This window comes from Gallinula chloropus, assembly GCF_964237585.1.
Source record: "Gallinula chloropus genome assembly, chromosome: 16".
In the NCBI taxonomy this organism is placed as follows: domain Eukaryota; kingdom Metazoa; phylum Chordata; class Aves; order Gruiformes; family Rallidae; genus Gallinula; species Gallinula chloropus.
The window spans coordinates 13,816,789-13,824,948 of NC_140101.1; positions in this window are offsets into that span (position 1 = coordinate 13,816,789).

An 8,160-nucleotide genomic window follows, 5' to 3' on the forward strand; every position below is an offset into this window, starting at 1 on the left:
CTGAGTAAGTTGATATTGATGTAGCTTAAGAGACAATTAATTAATATAGCTTTAGTTTGGGTTTTGATCCCAGCTTCTTGAGGCGTCACCATCACGCCCCTAAAGCAGAAAGACCGTGGTGGTGGCACCAGGAGGTGTCAGGAAAGGGATGTGACCAGGACTCATCTCACCCAGACTGTAGAGACCTGCAGCTGCAACGAGCATCTGAGCACAATGGGCCCAAAGAGTCCCCCAGAAGCAGGCCAGGACTGGCTGCAGCACCTGCCCAGACCCTTGGGAATCACTCCTGGCTCCTGTGGGAGAGGGAAACACCATGTAGAGAGGCTGCAGGGCCTGTCTGCAGTGCAGTTGAATTTTCCCCAGCATATTTAAACGTATTGCTCAGCGTTCACAGCCTGACAAATGCTAGTGCTCTAAGGGTTAAGCTCTTTTAAATGTCTTGGGAGTTATTTGTAAAGCTATTACTTCTGAGTTTGTTAATAAATCAGGATTTAATACACCTGAGTTACATTATCTCCCTGTTCTAATGTATAAATCCTGTCACTAAACCTTCAGGCCCAAGTGCTGTGTGCTTTTAGTCTTAGGTTTAGCTACCTGGGTTCTAAAACGTTAGATTGTTTCACCAGTCAAGAGATGGATTTTTAAATCCTTCAAATCTCGCAGCAAGTATACAAATCTGTGTCTGGAGGTACAAATCCGATCAGAAGGTTGGTAAATCCTACAAAAGATTTATTTGAGAAAGTTTTCATTTACGAATTCTTGCTTTGCCTGTGGGACATGTAAGTGACTTATTTGCAAAGGAGGATTCAGCAGGCCTGGGTTAGATTGAGAAATCCTTCCCGTCGCTCGTCACGCACAGCCCAGGATAAATCCTCATCCAGCCGGTCTGCATCTGTCTCACAAATAAAGTTTGGGGTTAGTAACAAGCTCCAGAGAAGTCAATGGGTGCTCTGGAGGGATGTCAGCCTCCCAGTTTAAACACTATCTTAGGATGCTCTGGAGATGTGTTGGGAGAGGCCCACTCATTGTAGAAGGACAAGGACACAGCTCAGGGGAAAGGCTTTGCAGGGTGGGAGCTGAGGGGAAAGGCACCCTGCCCTAGCTGGGAACCTGAAGATCACCAGTGCCTTCAGAAGTGTGGTCTGAGGAGGCCAGTGAGGGAGCAGGAGCAGCCAAGACAGGCGGTGCCATCCTCACTTGCCCCGATCTTACTGCTGCTCTGCCTCCCAGAGATGGGTCTGGTGGGCTCCCACAAGGCACAGGCACTGGGCATAGCTTGAAAAAGGCTGGGCAAAGGCACCCAGACCACAAATCAGGTCTTCCCCCAGAAGTCAGGCTTCCATCAGGGTTTATCTTTTCTCAGGGAGAGGCAGCTGTGCAGGTAAATAAGGGTTAAGGATGGGAGAACAGCTGAGCATCCCTGGTCACTGTGTGGGAGCTGCACCTACCTCAACTCCAAGTGAAAACCTCCAGCCTCACACACCAACATGATTCACTTTGTGGCTGAGTCAGTTCCTACAGCTCTGTCATTTCTATAGGTGCTTTGGCAAGAAAGAAATCAGAAAGATCAGGTTGGGTTACCTCAGATACAAGAGGAGGGGGGGGTAATTTTCTTTTCTTTTCTCTATGCTGCTTCACTTTCTGGTTTCAGGCTCTTCCACTCATCCTGGAAAATGTTACTGAGACATGGATCTCTGAGGACATGGAGGCAAATGCAGAATGAGAAGAAAAAAATCAGGAAGGTTTTATCAAAAGTAGATCACATTAGGCTAATTTAATATAATTTTAATAGGAAAACAGAGAGGAGCAGAGAAGCTAATCTATCTAGGTTTAAACAAAATATTGCATACAGAGCCTGATGGGAAATGTGTCTTTCAGTAGAGATTCTGGGAAGAATCTCTGTAGCAGGAGTTGTAGGAGTCACACAGTGGATGTGGATCCGGTTCCTGGGAAGGCTGCACAGGACAGAGCTACGAGCCTAGAGAGCAGGGGTGAATCAGTTCAGGGACCAGCCTTGGGGTCTTGGGGCAAAGGTTAGGCATGTATTTATGAAATGAGGCTATTACCAAGGTAGAAGGCATTGCCAGGGCTGAGGCTCTCCAGATATCCATACTGGAAGTGCTGAACCAGATACCAAAATAAAATGATGTCTGGCCACAACATCTTCTGCCTTACTTGTTTCTCCTGGACTAAACCCATGAGTAGATTTGGGCTCAGAAGTTACTTTTTTTCCCAGGTAGATATAGACCAGAGGGGTTCTCTCTGTGGCAGAGGGAAATGGGTCTCCAAGCTATGTCAGTGCAATGGCAGGACACACCAGCAATACCAAGGGCAGTCAATGCTTTATTGTTCTTTGTCTTTCACAGTGCTTCAGACTGACCTTCTGCTGGACAGTGGTATGGACCAGCCTTAGCCCATGGGTCTGGGGTTCAGCCTCGCAAGAAGCCCAGGTGGAGGTGCTTAAGTGGTCAAGAAGGCCAACTTCTTGGTGCAGGTGGCCAAGAAGGCCAACAGCATCCTGGCCTGTGTCAGGAATGGTGGGACCAGCAGGAGCAGGGAAGTGATTGTCCCATTATACTCAGCTCTGGTGAGACCACATCTTGAGTGCTGTGCCCAGTTTTGGGCCCCTCACTACAAGAAGCTTGTTGAGATGCTGGAGCTCATCCAGGGGAAGGCAACAAAGCTGATGAAGGGTCTGGAGCACAAGTCCTTTGAGAGGTGGCTGAAGGAGTGGGGGCTTTTTAGTCTTGAGAAAAGGAGGCTGAGGGGAGACCTTATCACTCTCAAGGCGGTTGCAGAGTTGTCGGTGTGGGTCTCTTCTCTTGGGTGACAAGCGATAGGACAAGAGGAAGTGGCTTAAAATTGCACCAGGGGAGATTCAGGTCAGAGGTCAGGAAGAATTTCTGTACTGAAATGGTTGTCAGGCGTTGGGACAGGCTGCCCAGGGAGGTGGTGGGGTCACCATCCCTGGGAGGGATTTAAAAGGTGTGTAGATGAAGTGCTGAAGGACACGGCCTAGAGGTGAGCTGGGCAGGGTTAGGCTGTGGTTGGACTCGGTGATGTACAGGGTCTCTTCCAACCCAGGTGATTCTGTGATTCTAAATGCAGATGGTTTCACATCTCCCCACACCCCACCCCTCCCAGTGACCTGTCTGGCAGGGATCCCAGCTCCACAGGCTCGGACACAGAGCAGGCTGGATCCGGCCATCCCGGGGATGCCGGCTCTGCGTGCCCTGGGCTGGGTGTGCTGCCTGAACACAGCAGCAATAAACACCAGCCCCACCACCTCCCATCCTGCAGCCCACAACAATCAGAGTGGTCTAATATGATACAGCACTTTTTAATTATTCGATCACCACCATCAAATAAACAACGTATTGAACCTTCCAGGAACAGATGCAGCTTTAAACTTTGGCTTTAAATTAAAAATAATACTAATAATAAATAAAAAGATCCCTGAAGCTGGTTCAGTGCTGCTTCTCTGCCTGCTCGAAAATCAGAAATGGCTTTGCCATCTCATACTGCTTCTGTTTGTCCATTCTTCCTGTCTCTGTTTTCATGTTTTCATTTTTCTATGGCTATGTGGAACACATTTCTCAGTTAAGTACTTGCTTTTGAGAGTTGTTGCCATAACAACCGTTTCATTCCACGATATGCACACTATCTCTGAAATACAGAATTTCTCCTTAAAGGAGCATGTGCCACACACATCAAAGAGGAATATGGACTCATTATTTTTACATTATTTTGTGGGCAAATAGATGTTTTCCAATACAGTTGGGTTTTTTCCCTAACTGGATTTTCTTGTTCAGTGGAACTATAGGATTTTTTTAAGCATTCCTATCTTACAGTATAATTTTTGCCTGAAACCCAGAACATTAAGAGACAAGAATCTTTATTGTAGTTTCTTTTCTCCAAAGGTCTGAGAGAGCTGTGGTGCAGTTAATGCATTTAAAACACATCTTATTAGACAGGAAAATTATGTAAATAAAATCTATTAAAAATGCATAGTTCTTGGAGTAAAACCTCTGGCTTACTGTACAACTTGGTAGAAGGAGGGAGAGAGCCAAGAATAGTCAGGTTGCTTCATATTTTAATATCTTGTTTTGGGGGGTCTTTGCAAGGGGTATCATGTGTGAAACTGAACTGCAACGCTTCCCCCCCCCTCCCCCAAAAAAATAGCCTCTTAAAATGTTCTGTGTCCAAAAGGTCAGAAAAACAGAGTTTTACACACAGGCAGGACCTGGCTCCCAGGGCTCCCACCAGCTCCCAGTTCCCTCCTGGGCAAGAGGTGCCAAAAAGGGCTGGCCTGGAGACATGGATGCTCAGAACAGCTCTGGTTTACCTTCACAGCATGGGCTCTGGGGTGGCTGTGGGTCTTTGCTGTTAATGAGGACACGGACATTTGGGAAGCCCCCTCCAAAGAAGACCAGGGTGGGCTGTGGTGCTCAGCCAAGGCCGACTGAGCTTGCAGATGGCTTTACTGTGAGACAGTGCTGCTCATGCCTGGATGAAACCATGGAGAAAGAGCTGCACCTGAATCACAGAATCACAGAACCACCAGGTTGGAAAACACCGTGAGGATCATCAAGTCCAACTGTTCCTGTCCTGTGCTAAACCAGATCCCTGAGCACCTCATCTGCCCTTTTTTTTAAACACACCCAGGGTTGGTGACTCAACCCCCTCCCTGGATGTGCTGCTCAGGCATGTGAGCCCTCAGTGCATGCTTTGCTCACTGCAGAGGTGCAAAGCTTTTAGCACCAAAACTGAACTTTAATTTTCACATCAATTCCTTGGATCCTTAGGAAAGTCAAACTTTAGGCTACAAACTCAGGGAGAACAAAGCTGTCAGAGTTCTGCAGGGCACCCATCCTATGCCCAGTGCAGGACAGCTGGGGTTGGAGGATGGCTCAAGCTCCTTGAAGCAGGGATGCAGTCCTGTGGTCCCAGCACATGCTGAATGCTGGAGCCATGCCCTTGGTCACACAGAGAGGTCCTTGATGGAGGAGGATGGTCCTCCTCACAACCCAATACACCTGTTACCTCCATTTCCTCACCACCCAGAGATGATGGACACCACTTGGCACCGCAGTGCCATCCCACTCCTCCCGCATCAGTGTCACACTGCAGAGCTCTCCAGTCACTGCTGCTGGTCCCTGGGAAGGGGCCGTCACAGCCCATCGTCTTCTCGCTGCGGTGACCTTGCGTCCTACAGCATCACTGTCATGATGCAGTGACACCCCTGTCACAGCGCACACCCACTGCGTGGTTACACCCCAGGGCCACGTCAGAGTCAGCCGGCGTCACAGCCTCTTGCCGTGACAGGGCCATCAGCCCACATTACAATCAGGAGGGGGAAAGCTTGAGTGCAGCTCATGCTACATGACCCAACTGCACAGAGAAAGATCCCAAAGCCATTTACCTTGCTGTTGCACCAAAACCACTCTCAAGCCACCAGCACAGCCTGCTCCCAGCCTTGCTCCCCATCCAAGTGGAGCATCCAAGAGATGCAGGCAGCAGGCACAGGAACAGGGAGATGCAATTCACACCAGTGCAGATTTTAACTTACACAGGCTAAAAATCCCAGGATTGGAAGGATGTGGCAGCTAAAAATGCTGCCAGGAGAGCAGCTCTTCAGCAGCACTGAGAAGTGCTTGAAAGGTGCCTTGCTCTGCAAGCAAAGGGTGCTGTGGAGGGATGGGCAACCAGAAAACACCTTTATTTCTGACCTTGGCTGGTCCTTCTCCCAGCTCATGCAGGCAAAGATCCATGAATTGGTACCCCATGCCCCGGGGAGGAAGCTGATCCCATCACTCACTTGTAGTCTCTCCCTCCAAAACCTGCTCCAGACAGAGATGCTGGATTTTACACAAAGCACTTTGAAAGAGACCGTGGAGGGAATCGAGACCTCCAGGCCAGTGCAGAGGACCAGACCCCTCTGGGCTTGGGGAGAGCAAAAGTCAAGCTCCAAGGCCATGAAAGATGCAGAAGAGCAGCAGCAGGAGGGCTCCCTGTGCAAAAATTGTCACATGGGGTCTGCATAAGGGCAGGTGGTCTGCATCCCACTCATAATTTGGGACAGACCCAGCTCATCAGTTCCGTAGTGAAAACTCCTGAGGGCTTTGTGCAGTGTCAGCATGGGACAGAGGAGAGGGTCCTTGCCCGTCCTTCTGGACTCAGGGCATCCACCTGGTCCCCAGCATGTACAGAAGGTCCCATAGGCAGAAACAGTCTGAGTCCATCAGGTCCAGCAGCAGAAGCACTGAAGTGCTGCTGGGTGGAGGCACCAACTAGGGACAGTGGAAGTGCAGCCACTTATTGGAAAACCTGCTCTCTTGAGGACCCCATCACAGGTGTCTCTGGCATGAAGCTCTGAGTTTATCTTCCAAATTTCTGCTCACATGACCCACAGCATCTCTTCAACCTGTGAGCTGCAGGATCAGAGACCCCCATAGCAGACCAGTGGAGATCTCCTCTGCAATGGGTACAGAATGGGAGGGATGGATTTACTCTTTGAAACCAAAACCTCCTCCACCTGATGGGCTCCAAGGATTTCCCTGTCTGGGTTCCACAGCAGACTGGGAATCAGCTGCTGGCCCTGAGCAAGCCCTGGCACTGCAGGCAGACCCTGAGCCCTGGAATTAGTCCTCTGCAGCATTTTGTCCCTGACAGATCCCAGGACCACCACCCTCTGTGACAGCTTGTCATTGGCCAGCAGTGGCCTGTGAGCACCCCAGCACCCATCACTCCCCAGCAGCTGGCTGGAGGCTGCTCCAAACCCTCTGCCAGCACGAGCATTTCATTGATTTATTAACGAAGAGTGTTCAAAAACACATGTTCATGAGCTCTATGAAATAGCCTTTAGTTTCTGCTGATTACTGAGGTTTCACACCAGACTGATGTTTTCTAGATGCATTTCAATCAATACAATGGCTCTTTTAACACACTTTACCGCTCGCCTTTGGCTACCCAACCACCACATTTCTTTTCAAGTGCCCATTTGCATCAAACTAACCCCAAAGATGCATCATATCTCCTTTGACTGCCACCTAAGCTTACTCAAACATTCCCATTTAGGTTTCGAAATGCCTCGCATGCTCAAGCTTCATTTCTGCCTACTTCAGACGTGCTGTTGGATGTGTTGTGTCATTCATGGCAGAGACTTATTCTCTGCACAACTTGCCTTGCAACCACAGCATGAATATTCACACTTACTCTTTTCCCCAGACTCAATGCTAGCCTACACTACAGTTCTGGGGTCAAGGCAGCTCACAGATGTAAATCATAGAATCATAGACTGGTCTGGGTTGGAAGGGACCCCAAGGATCACAGAGTTCCAACCCCCTGCCACAGGCAGGGCCACCAACCTCCAGGCCTGGAGCTACACAAGGTTGCCCAGGGCCCCATCCAACCTGGCCTTGGACACCCCCAGGGATGGGGCACCCACCCCCTCTCTGGGCAGCCTGTTCCAGCCCCTCACCACTCTCTCTGGAAAGAACTTCCCCCTAATATCTCATCTATACCTTCCCTCCTTTAGCTAAACACAAGCAGTAAGCAGAAAAGCTGGGACATATTTGGACCAGGCACATGCAGAGTTGTGTGCTGCTTTGGTACCACAGTGGCTGTTTTCAGGCCAGCTCAGTTTGGCCCCAAGAGCTGCTTCCCATCTCCTTCACTCAGCACAGGCAGGATAACATGTGCTCATTTATTGCATCTGAGGTTTTCACTGCAAAGCAGCTGTTATGGCATCTGAATGGCCTTTAGAAAAATGGTACCAGTAGAGATACGGGGTGTTATTTCTTTACTTTGGATCACTTCTTTGGATATCCACCAATCCTTAAGATTTGCTGTTACCATAACGTGTGTCAAATGGCTCTGCTCCTAAAGCAGCATCGTTGTCCTTTTGAGTCAGATCAGTCAAGCCAAACCCAACCATCCTTGCCACCAACTCTGGTTTTAGTGCTCCAGCTGCACTTTTATTGTTTAGGCCGCTCTGCCCCATCCTGCAATGCCACGTTCCTCTGGAAAGGCAGGCAGGGTTCTGCCTGTCTGAAAGGACTGTTCTTTGTTGGTAGTAAAACACACACTGTTAAATAACACAGCTGTTGTCTTCATTTGTTCAGTAGTAAAATGAAAGCAAACGTTAATGCAGCGAAGGGA